The sequence below is a fragment of the Coregonus lavaretus genome, assembly GCF_964263955.1.
Source record: "Coregonus lavaretus genome assembly, chromosome: 10".
NCBI classification, from domain to species: Eukaryota; Metazoa; Chordata; class Actinopteri; order Salmoniformes; family Salmonidae; genus Coregonus; species Coregonus lavaretus.
This window is the reverse complement of record NC_139997.1, coordinates 2,725,949-2,743,457: the sequence shown is the minus strand read 5'-3', so window position 1 is coordinate 2,743,457 and position 17,509 is coordinate 2,725,949. Positions and strand designations below refer to the sequence as shown.

Below are 17,509 nucleotides of genomic sequence, written 5' to 3'. Positions count from 1 at the left end.
TTGCAAATCAGCTGGCAGCATTGGATCTGAATCTGTAGCAGTGCTGTATGGCGTTTACAGAGAATCACCAGGGTCTGATTCTGTAGCAGTGCTGTGTGGCCTTTACAGAGGATCACCATGGGAACAATTATTTTGTTCTTCTTCCATTGAACTCTGCGAGATCTTGATGCTGATGCTAATTAGTTTGATTGCTATAAATATGTCTCGTTAGTCGCCCCTGTCCAAGTGTCTACGATCCATCCATCATAATGTATTTACTGTAAATATACTTAAACCAGAACTAATATATTTATCCAATCCATCCAACTCTACGTACTCTAATACTCAACCAGACATTGCATATGCTTATGGAGATACAATGCAAAAGTTACTGGAATGCCAGATACTGTATCCTACATTTAATTTGTAATTCAACCGTCATGCTTTCCCCACATGATTCAATTAGGGTCATTATGAAATCATACAATCAGCTAGTAACGTGCAGAAAACCCCCCACTAGATAACTCTGGCATAATCATCAACGCTAGAATCTCCATAACACTCAAGGTTCCATCAATCTATACTGAACAAAAATATAAATGCAACATGCAACAATTTCAAAGATTTTACTGAGTTACAGTTCATATAAGGAAATCAGTCAATTGAAATACATTTGTTAGGCCCTAATCTATGGATTTCACATGACTGGGCAGGGGCGGAGCCATAGGCCCACCCACTTGGGAGCCAGGCCCACCCACTGGGGAGCCAGGCCCAGCCAATCAGAATGAGTTTTTCCCCACAAAAGGGCTTTATTATAGACAGAAATACTCAGTTTCATCAGCTGTCCGTGTGGTTGGTCTCAGACGATCCCGCAGGTGAAGAAGCCGGATGTGGAGGTCCTGGGCTGGCGTGGTTACACGTGGTCTGCGGTTGTGAGGCCGGTTGGACGTATTGCCAAATCCCAAAACAACGTTGAAGGCGGCTTATGGTAGAGAAATTAACAGTCAATTCTCTGGCAACAGCTCTGCTGGACATTCCTGCAGTTAGCATGCCAATTGCGCGCTCCCTCAAAACTTGAGACATCTGTGGCATTGTGTTGTGTGACAAAACTGCACATTTGAGAGTGGCCTTTTATAGTCCCCAGCACAAGGCTCCTGATATGTTGATAGGCAGTACCATTAAGGGTAGTTAGCTCCTGATATGTTGATAGGCAGTACCATTAAGGGTAGTTAGCTCCTGATATGTTGATAGGCAGTACCATTAAGGGTAGTTAGCTCCTGATATGTTGATAGGCAGTACCATTAAGGGTAGTTAGCTCCTGATATGTTGATAGGCAGTACCATTAAGGGTAGTTAGCTCCTGATATGTTGATAGTCAGTACCATTAAGGGTAGTTAGCTCCTGGTATGTTGATAGGCAGTACCATTAAGGGTAGTTAGCTCCTGATATGTTGATAGGCAGTACCATTAAGGGTAGTTAGCTCCTGATATGTTGATAGGCAGTACCATTAAGGGTAGTTAGCTCCTGATATATTGATAGGCAGTACCATTAAGGGTAGTTAGCTCCTGATATGTTGATAGGCAGTACCATTAAGGGTAGTTAGCTCCTGATATATTGATAGGCAGTACCATTAAGGGTAGTTAGATCCTGATATGTTGATAGGCAGTACCATTTAGGGTAGTTTGCTCCTGATATATTGATAGGCAGTACCATTAAGGTTAGTTAGCTCCTGATATATTGATAGGCAGTACCATTTAGGGTAGTTTGCTCCTGATATATTGATAGGCAGTACCATTAAGGGTAGTTAGCTCCTATGAGGGTAAGATGTTGTTGGAGTGGGAAGGCCGAGGCTGCAGATCCAACTTTTCTGGAGCCCTCTTCCTGACAGCTAAAAGTCGTGAAGCTTCTGCACAGGTGCAGGATTCTCTACTTTACACACAGTCTCTGCTCTACTCCTAGAGAACCTCCCATTTCTCACTGTCAATCGTGAACAGATAATTCTTCAAGTTTTACAGGTGAAACGTCCATCCCGCATCTGCATGCCAACATTTTGATCTCAATCAGTTTCATGGGGATATTCATTTAGATCTTTTTGAGTTATACAGCATTGTTTTTCGAAGTAGCCCGCAGTGTTGTTGAGCAGTAAAATGAGACCATTTGCACAATCATTCTAAAATCTCATAATAAATGAGGTGGTGCTTTTTTTGTCTTACAGTAATGTTATTCTATGATTTTATGTTCTGTTCTGTTATGTGCGATACTGTCATTATCTGATCTTGCGTACACTGATTCAGCTTTGATCTAACTTTAATTAAACGAGCACCATTCACCAGAGTAGCCTGTTCTCTACAAGTGGAGCAGAGACTGTGTGTAAAGTAGAGAATCCTGGGAATGGGCAGGTAGCTTAATGGTTAAGAGCGTTGTGCCAGTAACCGAAAGGTCGCTGGTTTTAATCCCCCCGAGCCGACTAGGTGAAAAATCTGTCGACGTGCCCTTGAGCAAGGCACTTAACCCTAATTGCTCCTGTAAGTCGCTCTGGATAAGAGCGTCTGATAAATGACCAATTATTATTTTTATTATTAAGCTTCGGGACCTTTTAGGGGTCCAGAAATGTCGGACACCCGCCTCTCTGTCTACTTAAAGTGGTATCACAGGGGGATGACAGCTCTGGGTGGTAGAGGTTAGAGGTTAGAGGTTAGAGGTTCGAGGTTAGTGTGTGAGGAAATGAATGGGATGTGTCTCAAATGGAACCCTATTCACTTTATAGTGCACTACTTTTGACCAGAGCCCAAAAAAAGTATCTTACTCGTAGCCTGAGTTAAAGCCTATCTCATAAGGGCTCTGGTCAAAAGTAGTGCACTATATAGTGAATAGGGTGCCATTTGAGACACAGCCTCAGTGAGAGTTCCTAAAAGCCTGTATGTGAGCCAGACAGTGGCCTTGTCCGAATACCCATGCTTGCGTCCTAAATAGTAGGCCGTACGTGATATTTTGAGTATACTTTTAAATGGTTAGGATGTCATCCTCATTTCGGCTTTGACGTGGATATGGAAACGAACCAATGGCGGGGAAAACAACGCAATCGCACACGATGCTTTCTTAGTATGCGAAAATAGAACGTTTTATAGTATGTGAATTTTTAGAAAATCGTGTACGCTGCAAATGCCCGGATGTCATACACATTTCAGCTCTTCATCTAGTAGTATTTGCTGCACACTTTTATGGAATTCCACAGCAACGGCTGGAAGAGGGAGGCTGCGAGTTGCTAGGTCTCTTAAAGTAAACAACCAAACAACTTGGTAGGTGGTGAATAGTTTCTACGGTGGTGCTCAAACGTAACTCATTTTTGTTCTCCTTAAAATGATCACGACTATTTCATCGTACGTCTTTGAAAACAGATTTACAGCCTACTGCCTGCCTTGCCTTTAACTTCCAACAGTAAAGTTAGCTACATGGTTAGCCTAGTTAGCTAGCTAGTTTCATTGCACATAGACTTGTAAGCATTACTCCAAACAGTTGCAAAACTGCATTTCAAAGATTTTTTACTTTTATCAAATTGGAGTGGCAAGGTGAAACAGTAACGACTGCAGCATACCATTACTTTTACCGTAACAGGAGTGTACACTCCAAACAGTTACAAAACTAGCATTTCTATTGGAAAGATTCAGGTAGGTCCCTCCCTGTTTTCTGAACCTGCCCAATAGAAACGCTAGTTTTGCAACTGTTTGGAGTGTACACTCCTGTTACGGTGAAAGTAATGGTATGCTGCAGTCGTTATTGTTTCACCTTGCCACTCCAATTTGATAAAAGTGTGTGGCACAGAAAGTTCACACAACTCTACTTGGGCTCATGTTTTGGTTAATGTGGTACTTCATCTTATGTCTTTTCAGGATCTACGTGAAGGAGTGCGAGCTGGAAGGGGGCAGCTGGAAGGGGGCAGCTGGAAGGGGGCACGGAAGGGGGCAGCTGGAAGGGGGCAGCTGGAAGGGGGCAGCTGGAAGGAGGCAGCTGGAAGGAGTGCAGCTGGAAGGGGGCAGCTGGAAGGGGGCAGCTGGAAGGGGGCAGCTGGAAGGAGTGCGAGCTGGAAGGGGGCAGCTGGAAGGGGGCAGCTGGAAGGGGAAGCTGGAAGGAGTGCAGCTGGAAGGGGGCAGCTGGAAGGGGGCAGCTGGAAGGGGGCAGCTGGAAGGGGGCAGCTGGAAGGAGGCAGCTGGAAGGAGTGCGAGCTGGAAGGGGGCAGCTGGAATGGGGCAGCTGGAAGGGGGCAGCTGGAAGGGGGCAGCTGGAAGGAGTGCGAGCTGGAAGGGGGCAGCTGGAAGGGGGCAGCTGGAAGGGGGCAGCTGGAAGGAGTGCGAGCTGGAAGGGGGCAGCTGGAATGGGGCAGCTGGAAGGGGGCAGCTGGAAGGAGTGCGAGCTGGAAGGGGGCAGCTGGAAGGGGGCAGCTGGAAGGGGGCAGCTGGAAGGGGGCAGCTGGAAGGAGTGCGAGCTGGAAGGGGGCAGCTGGAATGGGGCAGCTGGAATGAGGCAGCTGGAAGGGGGCAGCTGGAAGGGGGCAGCTGGAAGGAGGCAGCTGGAAGGAGTGCGAGCTGGAAGGGGGCAGCTGGAATGGGGCAGCTGGAAGGGGGCAGCTGGAAGGGGGCAGCTGGAAGGAGTGCGAGCTGGAAGGGGGCAGCTGGAATGGGGCAGCTGGAAGGGGGCAGCTGGAAGGAGTGTGAGCTGGAAGGGGGCAGCTGGAAGGGGGCAGCTGGAAGGGGGCAGCTGGAAGGGGGCAGCTGGAAGGGGACAGCTGGAAGGGGGCAGCTGGAAGGGGGCAGCTGGAAGGGGGAAGCTGGAAGGGGGCAGCTGTCACCGGGTGACAAAGAAGTTGGAGAACTTTAAAGGCTTAAGCAAAAATACACTGCAGCTGTGGGCTCCTCTCCCTCCCAGAAGGGTCCAGATGTGGAGGCGGTAGGAGGTGATTGCAAGCCTTATGGACATTTCAGAGGCCATGAACAAGAAGTTGTTTAATGTATTTTGTATGTATTTTATTTACAGCTATTAATGTATTCATTTTCAACTGTTTTTTCTGGAGTCTTAAAAAAAAAAAAAAAATGTGGATTTCTGTTTTCTAATTGAAAAGTGTTTCTTGTTTGTAATAATAAATAAATAAATGATACTGGTACATCTACTGTTTTACTTTCAACATTTAAAAAAATGCACTGGCACATCTGAGCTTAAGTTTTAAAAATTAACCTACGCACTGCTCTTGCTAGTATAACTTTTTTATTGAATCTTACATGTCGGCCTCTTGGCCTTCGTCAGAACATGTTGCTGTACTAAACTGCATAAACCATCTTTGGTATACTACTACTAATAATCATAATAATAATAATAATTGTCACACCCTGATCTGTTTCACCTGTCTTTGTGATTGTCTCCACCCCCCTCCAGGTCTCGCCCATCTTCCCCATTATCCCCAGTGTATTTATACCTGTGATCTCTGTTTGTCTGTTGCCAGTTCGTTTTGTTTCGTCAAGCCTACCAGCGGTTTTCCCCTTGCTCCTGTCTTTCTCAAGTTCCTGGTTTCCCGGTTTTGACCATTCTGTCTGCCCTGACCCTGAGCCTGCCTGCCGTTCTGTACCTTGTATCACCACCCTGGATTACTGACCTCTGCCTGCCCCCTGACCTGTCGTTTGCCTGCCCCTTGTTTTTGTTATAAACGTTTGTTACTTCGACACTGTCTGCATCTGGGTCTTCTCCTGAAACGTGATTTAATAATAATAATATAGCGCTTTTATAACAATCTCAAAGCGCGTCAAAAGCAACAAATAGTTTTAAACGGTAATCCAACTCGGAATTACAAGTCAGAAACTCATATCATCCCAGAGCTCCGTTCTGCAGATCACCCGGCGTCATGATTTTTCCTAAACTAGTTTTGTTTCTGATTTCCCGCTTGTCTTGAACACACCAAAAGTAGGAAGTTTCAGCCTGTTGAATACTGCATACTTTTTTTTTACTAAATTGTATGTTGTATGATTAGTTAACAGTATGCAGTTCAGTAAATAGTAGACAAGCCAGATTTGGGACACAGCCAGAGTCTAAACAGTGGTGCACTAATAGAGAATTCACTGAGTATAAATCAGAGGTTCACAAACTTTTTTTGGCCCACGACCCCATTTTGATATCTGAAAATTCTTGCGACCCCAACCATGTGAAAAAAAAAACAGCCAATGTTTACATTTTTATTTGGGGCTATGGTAATCAATTGAAAAAAATTCTAACAGTATTTCTGATTGTCACCATCATATACTTTTAATGTGGGGCTATGACAGTCAATTGCACATTAGTCTGACATAATGTATCTTATCTCATCACCACTAATGAGATGGGTGTGGCTTGATGCATCTCGCGTTGGAGCTTCTCAAAGTCAGGGGGTGTGGTCGACAGTGCGCACTCCATCTCTGTGGTCACATGCAACCTGGATCGATATTTGGTTTTAATGCAGACGAGAGCACTGAATCCAGCTTCACACATATGAGCTGGCAAAGGGTAGCCTACCATGAGTTTTATGGCGCTTTCAAGACAACTGGGAACTCTGAAAAATACGAGGTCAAATCATGATGTCAGTGATATTTAGGTCGAAAAAGTCGGGACTCTAGAAAGAGGCCAGTTCCCAAGTTGGAATTCCGAGTTGGATGACTGTTCCAAACCAGATTTCCGAGTTCCCAGTTTCGAGTTCCCAGTTGTTTTGAACACGGCATTAATGCTCAGAGGGAGACTGCAGGGTATTTCCTTTGAGTCAGGAACCAAAACTCCTTCGTAGTGACCCGTAAATGCGTTGTCTGCAGCATTCGGTCACGACAGCTCAATCAGCTGTTCGATTTCACTCAACTGAGCCAGGATCACAGTCAAACGGATTGGGAAGTAGGTCCCAAAGTGCTCTTCCAAGCGTTGGAGGTGAGCAGTCATCCCTCGTGTGGGACACTTACTGATGCTGTTTCCTGTTATTTTCTTTTCATTACACAGAAAGTCTGTTTTTTTTTACATCCATTGTGAATGACAACAGTTCTTCTCTCAATGCGAAAAATCTTTCCAACACTCTCCTTGATAACCACCAAGCCTCGGTGTGAAATAGAACATTGTCATGCTCTGATCCCATACCTCCACATAGTTTTGTGATCAGGAGCGCACGCAGTGGATGTTGTTTGATGTACAAAAATGTAAACGCAACAAGTGTTGGTCCAATGTTTCATGAGCTGAAATAAAAGAGGCCAGACATTTTCCATACGCACATAAAGCTTATTTCTCTCATATTTTGTGCACACACATTTGTTTACATTCACGTTAGTGAGCATTTCTCCTTTGCCAAGATAATCCATCCACCTGACAGGTGTGGCATATCAAGAAGCTGATTAAATAGCATGATCATTACACAGGTGCACCTTGCGCTGGGGACAATAAACAGCCACTCTAAAATGTGCAGTTTTGTCACACAACACAATGCCACAGCGGGAATTTGTGAGACAGAACAATATGTTCTTGTGAATAGCATCCCCCGACATGTATAGCGAACAAAAGTAAATGCATGGGCATCTATGCCCTCGAATCTCGGCCCTCGAAGCTAACGTCCATTTGGAGAGCATAAACTGGGGAGTTTTTGAGTCGTTCAGCCAGTTTCCTCTTGATTGCTAGCAATAACATACATTCTTTGTTTAGCAGTGTTATCTGACAAAAGGTATTGATGTGAGTGTCTCTGCCTCTGCCTCCCCACACATTGTTTTCACCATATCAGTTGTGGCCGGTAATATCAAAGTGTCACGGATTCAGCCGAGGCTGCTCCTCCTCCTTGCTTGGGCAGGCTTCGGCGTTCGTCGTCCCCGGAGTACTAGCTGCTGCCGATCGATGTTTCGGTGTTTGTCTTGTTTGGTCTTTATTGTTGACACCTGTTTCCCATTATGTTGGATTGTATTCCCTATATTAATCCCTGTCTCTCATTGGTTATTTTGTGTGTTATTGTTCGTTGTCATTCCGGCAGTTGCTTGTATGTACGGGTCTTTGTGTTTTCCTCCCTGTTTGGAGGTTTGTTGTTTTTGTACGTTGATTTTACTGTATTCAGTAAAGTACGTTGCCAGCCGCTCTGTGTCCTGCTTTTGACTTCGCTAACCGGATACACGTCGCGTGACACAAAGTCTGCAATAGCGTGTGGTTTCATAGCGTAGCCTAGCCATTCACCTTGGGAATGATTCAAGCGCAACGGTCAAGTGTGGCATTTTCCCATGATCTAACAGCACTCTCTGGTTGAATTTGATCTTTTAGATTTGAATAATTTTCATTTAGATTTTCAAGGTTAACAACATTACAATGATTTAGAGATACAAAGACGATATTATTATATATTTTTTCTTCTGATTTTGGAAATTCTCCCGCGACCCCATTTTCATATCAGGTGATCTCTCTCTCTCTCTCTCTCTCTCTCTCTCTCTCTCTCTCTCTCTCTCTCTCTCTCTCTCTCTCTCTCTCTCTCTCTCTCTCTCTCTCTCTCTCTCTCTCTCTCTCTCTCTCTCTCTCTCTCTCTCTCTCTCTCTCTCTCTCTCGCTGGTTGGTGTCATTCTACAGTCACGACCTCCTGGTGTTCTGCATGAGAGACTACGTTGTTCTGTGTCTAAGGCTGAGCTTCTGTCTGCCCCAGCCCAGGTACTGTACAGTGTGATTATAGTCGAAACATGGTTTTAGTGTGTTGTCCAGGTTTTTGCGCCTGTGGTGCCCTGACCTCTAGCATTTCTGTGACAGAATCCCTAAATCCTGATTAAATCTGTACAAATCCTCTTAACAGTGTCACTGCGTCCCCTTGAAAGCAAACATCCTACATCAACGGTGTGCAAAGTGCACCGGCAATCCATACAGCTCCTCTGCCAGGTTCAACACAGTGTTCAGGAGTCTCTCTCCAGGGTCTAGTCTACTAGCTGTGTTGAGTAGGGGTTGATGGAAGAGCAGACAGTCAGTCAGACAGAGAGGACAGGGCTGTCTGACTGTATCAGTATAAATCTGTCAGTCAGACAGAGAGGCCCGGCTCGCAGTCTGCGTTCCAATTCAACCCAAAGGTGTTCGATGGAGTTGAGGTCAGGGCTCTATGCAGGCCAGTCAAGTTCTTCCACACCGATCTCGACAAACCATTTCTTATTATTGTCCTGCTGAAAGGTGAATTCCTATCCCAGTCTCTGGTGTAAAGTAGACTGAAGCAAGTTCTCGCATACCATGATGCAGCCACCAACATGCTTGAAAATAAGGAGGCATTTACTCAGTGATGTGTTGAATTTGCCCCAAACGTAAGGCTTTGCATTTACGCCAAAACGTATATTCCTTTGCCATGTTCTTTTTTTCAGTATTACTTTAGTGCCTTGTTGCATACAAGATGCATTTTTTTGAAAATATTTTTGTTCTGTATATTTCTATTCTTCTTTTCACTCTGTCATTTAGATCATTATTGTGGAGTCACTACAATGTTGTTGATCCATCCTCAGTTTTATCCCATCACAGCCGTTGAACTGTGTAACTGTTTTAAAATCACCAATGGTGACATCACTAACAGTTTCCTTCCTCTCATGCAGCTCAGTTCAGAAGGACGACTGCATCTTTGACGTGTCTGGGTGGTTTAATACATCATCCACAGCATAATTATTAACTTGACCATCCTTAAAGAGATATCCAATGTCTGGTTTGTTATTGTTACCCATCTACCAATCACTGCCCTTCTTTATGAGGATTTCGAAAAAAAAGCTTCCTGGGTCTTTGTAGTTGAATCTGTGCTTTCTATTCAAAACTTGACTGAGGGGCCTTACAGATGTTATATGTATGAAGGGACATAGGAAGGGTTAGTCATTTAAAAAAACATGTTAACCGCTATTATGTCCATGTAACTTATTATTGATTGTTAATTGAAAACATTCTTCTTTCACATTGACATTACATTACATAGTATTTTGTGTAGATTTTTTTACAAAAAATGACAATTAAATCTATTTTAATCCCACTTCATAAGAAATCCAAGGGGGTCTGAGTACTTTTGCAAGGCACTGTATATTAGAATGAGCTATGTGAAGAATACAGTATATAAATAAGAATCCAGTATTTAATCCCCTATATAAATGAGAATCCACTATATAATCCACTACATACATAAGAATCCGGTATATAATCCACTATATAAATAAGAATATACTATATAATCCACTATATAAATAAGAATCCACTATATAATCCACTACATTAATAAGAATCCGGTATATAATCCACTACATTAATATGAATTCCGGTATATAATCCACTATATAAATAAGAATCCGTTATATAATCCACTATATAAATGAGAATCTGGTATTTAATCCACTATATAAATAAGAATCCGGTATATAATTCACTATATAAATAAGAATCCAGTATATAATCCACTATTTGAATCATAATCTGATATATAATCCACTATATAAATAAGTATCCGGTATATAATCCACTATATAAATAAGAATCCGGTATGTAATCCACTATATAAATAAGAATCCACTATATAATCCACTACATTAATAAGAATCCGGTATATAATCCACTATATAAATAAGAATCCGTTATATAAGCCACTATATAAATAAGAATCTGGTATTTAATCCATTATATAAATAAGAATCCACTACATAATCCACTACATTAATAAGAATCCGGTATATAATCCACTATATAAATAAGAATCTGTTATATAATCCATTATATAAATAAGAATCCACTATATAATCCACTACATTTGTCACGTTCGTTGAAGGACGGACCAAGGCGCAGCGTGATATGCAAACATGTTTATTATACCGAATAAACACAACGACAAAACAACAAACTAAAGTCCAAGGTAGAACACAAACAACATACCTCACACGGAACAAGATCCCACAACCCACTAGTGCCAATAGGCTGCCTAAGTATGGTCCCCAATCAGAGACAACGAGCTACAGCTGCCTCTGATTGGGAACCACCCTGGCCAACATAGATCTACACATAATAGACCTACAACATAGAATATATATAACAAAGAATTTACACACCCTGACTCAACATATAAGAGTCCCTGAGTCAGGGCGTGACAACGTTAATAAGAATCTGGTATATAATCCACTATATAAATAAGAATACGTTATATAATCCACTATATAAATAAGAATCTGGTATTTAATCCAATATATAAATAAGAATCCGGAATATAATCCACTATATAAATAAGAATCCAGTATATGATCCACTATTTGAATCATAATCTGATATATAATCCACTATATAAATAAGTATCCGGTATATAATCCACTATATAAATAAGAATCTGGTATATAATCCACTATATAAATAAGAATCCGGTATATTACCCACTATATAAATAAGAATCCAGTATATAATCCACTATTTAAATAAGAATCTCCACTATATCCTGGACTGGATCCTGGACTTCCTGACGGGCCGCCCCCAGGTGGTAAAGGTAGGTAACAACACATCTGCCATGCTGATTCTCAACACGGAGGCCCCTCAGGGGTGCGTGATCAGTCCCCTCCTGTACTCCCTGTTCACCCATGACTGCATGGCCAGGCATGACTCCAACACCTTCATTAAGATGCCGACGACATAACAGTGGTAGGCCTGATCACCGAGGAGGGAGGAGGTCAGAGACCTGGCCGTGTGGTGCCAGGATAACAACCTCTAAATCTAACATATAGGACTCTAAATCTAGTGTATAGGACTCTAAATCTAGTGTATAGGACTCTAAATCTAGTGTATAGGACCTGTTTCAAATGATCACTTTTACTCTCTACATAGTTACTTCATATGCACAGTTATTCTTACTATAAAATCATATTATATAAAATAATGGCACAGGATATATCTTGTCTGCTAAATGAACTAGCCTATAGCCTATGGCATGGCACATTGCCAGATAACACACAGTATGCCAACTCGTATTCTGTTCTTCTGAAATACATGTTCTTCATATCATAATGTTTCTTTAGACCTGCCTAAAATAAATAATGGTTTTATTGTGATGGTATATATTAAATGGATTTATTAGATTTTTAAATGTAGATGTATCAAAGGCACGCATCAGCAACTTGAATGCTTGGAGTCCTCGAGATGCTAAAAGTGTTAATGTCAATTAGCAGTCAATTACAGTGAGACTGACAGTCATTTGCATGGCAATAACCGTCTGACAAATCAGCCCTAGTCAGACCAATGTTGCACAGACCTTACCATAGGCAGGGAGGAGCAGAATTGAGTCGTGGTCTGATTTGTCGAAGGGTGGGCGGGGGAGAGACTTGTAACCATCACGGAAGGGAGAATAACAGTGATCAAACGTCTTCTCTCCACGTGTGGCATAGACAATGTGTTGTTGAAATTCTTGGAGAATGTCCCTCAGATTTCCATTATTAAAGTCCCCAGCAACAACTAATGCGGCCTCAGAAGGTGCGGTTTCCAGTTTGCTCAAAGTCCCATATAGTTCCTTGAGTGCTGCCATGCTGTCGGCTTGAGGGAGAGAGCACATCAAAGAGAAGCATTGCTTAATCAATCGAAAGAAAGACGATCAAGCGCCGGCATCCATGGAATCTTTCAACTGTGGTGTGATCGTATTATGAAGTTTAAACAAGGTTGGTTTGAAAGTAAAGGTAATGTAATTACAAAAAGAGATTAAGTCTTTCAACACTGGGTCTGTTTCCTTGATTGCAGTGACATTGGTCTGTTTGTGCTTTAAGCATGCCCTAAAAACTTCAGAGTGCCTGAACGTTCAAACATTGATCAAGCCTTGTTGTAAATCTTTCATCAATCTTAAAGAGCAATCTCAGAGCTCAACCAATATCTCTCTTTTGTTATCCCCCCCCTCTCTCTCTCTGTAATATTTCCTGTTGCATTACACATTCCTTTTGGAAAACATGTATTTATGTTTTTATCAAGCTGCTAGTTGTTGACTTAAGAAAGACTGACTCGTGCAACACCGCAGAGAGAGAGAGAGAGAGAGAGAGAGAGAGGGGGGGGGGGGGGAGAGAGAGACAGAGAGAGAGAGGGGGGAGAGAGAGAGAGACAGAGAGAGAGAGGGGAGAGAGAGAGAGAGGTCTGTTCTCTCTCTTTGTTCTGATTAATCTCAACAATCCTGTTTCTAATCTCTCTATGTACAGCCCTGAATCTCCCCTCCAATCAAAGTCAGCTTCCCACCCAGCATGGGATCCCCTTTCCAATCCTCAGCCATGAAATCACAAAAGATGAAGACATTAAGCTCAGGGAAGACAATGGAGGCTTTCCGAATGGCACCCTATTCCCTATATAGTGCATTATATTTTACCAAGGCCTGTAGGGAATAGGGTGCCATTCGGGAGACAGACAACCTTGCTGTTACACAACATCTTACAGTTTTTTCCAACTGCTTACACACAAAATCTTTTCATGTCACACGATTTTTGAAACCTCTCACTCAAAGTGCAAAACTACACACAAAATCTCCAAAACCATAAGCTATTTCTCAGCCTTTGACTCAGTTGTCAATTGCATAAAACACTTTTTTCAAAACACTACACACAATTCTCTACCTAAAACACAAAAATCTAACAGGAAGTGACTTGCTTTCCTTTTCCAAACACAACCGATCAAAATGCTACACTTATTCACCAGGTCAAACACACACTCCTCACATGTTCAAACACTAATTGCTTAACTGATCACTAACCAATCACTGCTTTACTGTAGTATAGGCCTATAAATAGGTCAAAGGTCAGATTACCTGTTTTGAACAATGGATGCCAACAATGGACAGAGAGCAAGAGGAGTAGGAGGGAGAGGCAGGGGACAACAACGAGGACAAATTCAAAGACGAATAGTTGGAAGAGGAGGAGTAGGAGGTAGAGGAAGAGGAAGAAGAGGACGAGGGCAAAGAAGAGAAGGAAGGAGAGCCATCTCTGATGAGATTAGGGCAACACTTGTTGATCATGTGATCAACCACGGTTTGACCATGAGAGAGGCTGGACTGAGAGTCCAGCCCAACTTGAGTCGATTTACAGTGGCGTCCATAATTCGAACCTTCAGAAATGAGAACAGGTATGCAACTATCTAATGACTATTTTAGCATTACAGTAATGTACTGTAAAATACGTATGACTGCATAGTATTGCATAAACATTTGTAACTCTAAGTCATCCATTTACTGCACTGCATTGAATGAATGAGGTTGGTTATCATGCTGTACTACATTTTTGTGTACATTGTTTACAGTTCCTATGCTGAACACATACTGTGTTTGAATTCTGTACAGAGTGGAAAGGCAAAGACATCATGGAGGACGAGGCCGCTTGTTTACAGATGTACAAGAGATTGCAATTATAAATATGGTTTTGGCCAACAATGCAATTAGGATTTGAGAGATAAGAGAGCATATCTTGAATAATGACACCATATTTAACAACATCAATGCTGTAAGCCTGTCGACCATACAACGCATCCTCCAATGGCACCAAGTGATGATGAAACAACTTTACAAGGTGCCATTTGAGAGAAACTCTGACAGAGTCAATAATCTGCGACATGACTTTGTAGAGGTATGTATGCAACACTACTTCCAGTACTTCAGACATACCATATTTACTCATCTGTATATCCTTTTGTCTGTTACAGAGAGTATTGGAGATGGATGCCCATGTACATTTATTTATGTGGATGAGGTTGGCTTCAACCTCACCAAAACCAGGCGCTGCGGAATAAATGTAATATGACAGAGGGCAATTACCAATGTCCCTGGACAGCGTGGGGGTAATATAACTATGTGTGCTGCCATCACTCAAAACGGGGTCCTCCATCACAATGCCACACTGGGTCCGTACAACACCGGCCATATGCTCACTTTTCTGGATGCAATTTACACAATGCTTGTCCCTGATCCAGATCAGGAGCCTGCTAGATTTGTGGTTATATGGGACAATGTTAGTTTTCACCGGGCTGTTCTGGTCCAAAACTGGTTTTCCACCCATCCACAATTTGTAGTTTTGTACCTACCCCCATATTCACCTTTTCTAAATCCCATAGAGGAATTCTTCTCAGCCTGGCGCTGGAAAGTGTATGATTGCCAACCCTATGCCCGCATGCCGCTTCTCCAGGCAATGGAGGACGCATGTGGGGACATAGAGGTTGCCTCTGTCCAAGGTTGGATACGCCATGCTAGGAGATACTTCCCTCGATGTTTGGCAAGAGAAAACATATCTTGTGATGTGGACGAAGTATTGTGGCCAGACCCAGCCCGGAGAAGAGATGAAGCGTAGCTTAGCACTGGTGACTGCCCCCCTCCCCCCCCCCACCATTTCCTGGACTGCACATAATTGTGTTCTTTACTGTATTCTAAAGAATATACTTTTGGTTTACATATGTTTATGGATTTGTTGTGTGCTACTGTATACAACAGTAATGTTTGGCCTAATAAATATTTTCTGTTTCTACATTGCATTGGTGTTTACAGTGTACTTGTTACCCCTCTCAGCAGATTACTTTCACTGTAGAACATTGTATTGAAATGTAGATATAAGCCTATGAAAGACCAAAGAGCTTTAGATTTAGAACAACAGTGTTTACATGGTATATCCAAACATTTACTATTATGAAAGTAGTGTTTGCCATTTGATGCAAATGCTTCATTCTGACATGTGTTTATCGCATTTTGAATGAAGTGTTACATTTTGAAGGAGATGTGAGGCATTTTGCATTTTGTGTGTGCAGTTTTGGGAATTGTGTGTAGAGTTTTGAAAAAAGGCGACATAGTTTTGAAAACGTGTGTAAGCAGTTGGACAAAACTGTAATGCGGTAGCCACAGAAATGAAAACAGTAACAGTACTTCTAAACCTTGAGAAATCTTGAGCAGTACATTTCCTACGTTTTACATTTAAAAATGTTTAATCATTTAGCAGACGCTCTTATCTAGAGCAACTTACAGTTAGTGCATTCATAGCTAGGTGAGACAACAACATATCACAATCTTAGAAAGTACATTTTCCCTCAATAAAGTAGTTATCAGAACAGTCAGTGGTAGGAGGAAAAGACAAGTGCATTATTTATTTAGGGTTTCAGACATTTTCGGAAGATGGGCAGGGACTCCACTGTCCTGACGTTAGGGGGAAGCTTGTTCCACCATTGGGGTGCCAGGACAGAGAAGTCAGGGGGGAAGCTTGTTCCACCATTGGGCTGCCAGGACAGAGAAGTCAGGGGGGAAGCTTGTTCCACCATTGGGCTGCCAGGACTGAGAAGTCAGGGGGGAAGCTTGTTCCACCATTGGGCTGCCAGGACAGAGAAGTCAGGGGGGAAGCTTGTTCCACCATTGGGGTGCCAGGACAGAGAAGTCAGCGGGGAAGCTTGTTCCACCATTGGGCTGCCAGGACAGAGAAGTCAGGGGGGAAGTTTGTTCCACCATTGGGCTGCCAGGACAGAGAAGTCAGGGGGGAAGCTTGTTCCACCATTGGGCTGCCAGGACTGAGAAGTCAGTGGGGAAGCTTGTTCCACCATTGGGCTGCCAGGACAGAGAAGTCAGGGGGGAAGCTTGTTCCACCATTGGGCTGCCAGGACAGAGAAGTCAGGGGGGAAGCTTGTTCCACCATTGGGACAGAGAAGAGCTTCATATTACACCAACAAGCTACAGTTTCAAGTTTCCTTACGTTGAGATGACCAGGTCATGATCAACACTGAGTCATGGCAGATTAATGAACACTACTGGAATTTACACTGGATAAAAATAAGTTACATATTCACTGTACCCATCTGCCATAGTGATCACAATGACCTCATAACCTACTGCACTGAAGATTTCCACTGGATACTATTATATGCCAGACACATTCCTGTAAAAGGCCAAATGAATGAACTGAACTGATCATCATAGACTGCAGACCTTCTCTCAGGGCTGGAGACAGCACCCTATAATTGAGACTGTAGGTTATGGCACTTCATTCATCCAGTTGATTTAGCGGGTGTCTGCATGCAAATGAACTAGACGAGAGCAGAGCCTCTACATCAAATTAAAGCAATAAGATGCAAGTCGAGCAAACAGCAGTTTTCCATGTCTCTTCTGAAAGAGGCGGGTTGAGATTAGAGAGATTTGCTAGAGGTGTGTGTGTGTGTGTGTGTGTGTGTGTATGTGTGTGTGTGTGTGTGTGTGTGTGTGTGTGTGTGTGTGTGTGTGTGTGTGTGTGTGTGTGTGTGTGTGTGTGTGTGTGTGTGTGTGTGTGTTTCTTGCTTGAGTGCAGAGGAAGGAGCTTCTCCTCTAGACCCCGTAGCCCATAACAGACACTTTAAGTAGATGAAGATTAATATTTGCCTCCTCCTCTCTATCTCCCTCTGCCTCTGCCTCTCCTCTCTCCTCCTCTCATCTCTCCTCTCCTCTCCTCTCCTCTCCTCTCCTCTCCTCTCCCTCTCCTCTCCTCTCCTCTCCTCTCCTCTCCTCTCCTCTCCTCTCCTCTCCTCTCCTCTCCTCTCCTCTCTCATCCTCTCATCTCATCTCCTCTCCT

General features: G+C 42.9%; 1 protein-coding gene across 1 annotated transcript in view; it reads right to left on the bottom strand.

Annotated features, from left to right (window-relative positions):
- LOC311135794 (netrin receptor DCC-like) overlaps positions 1–17,509 on the bottom strand; it is a gene marked incomplete at both ends in the record, with an annotated part of 433,415 nt that overhangs the window by 227,232 nt on the left and 188,674 nt on the right. The window lies entirely within an intron of this gene.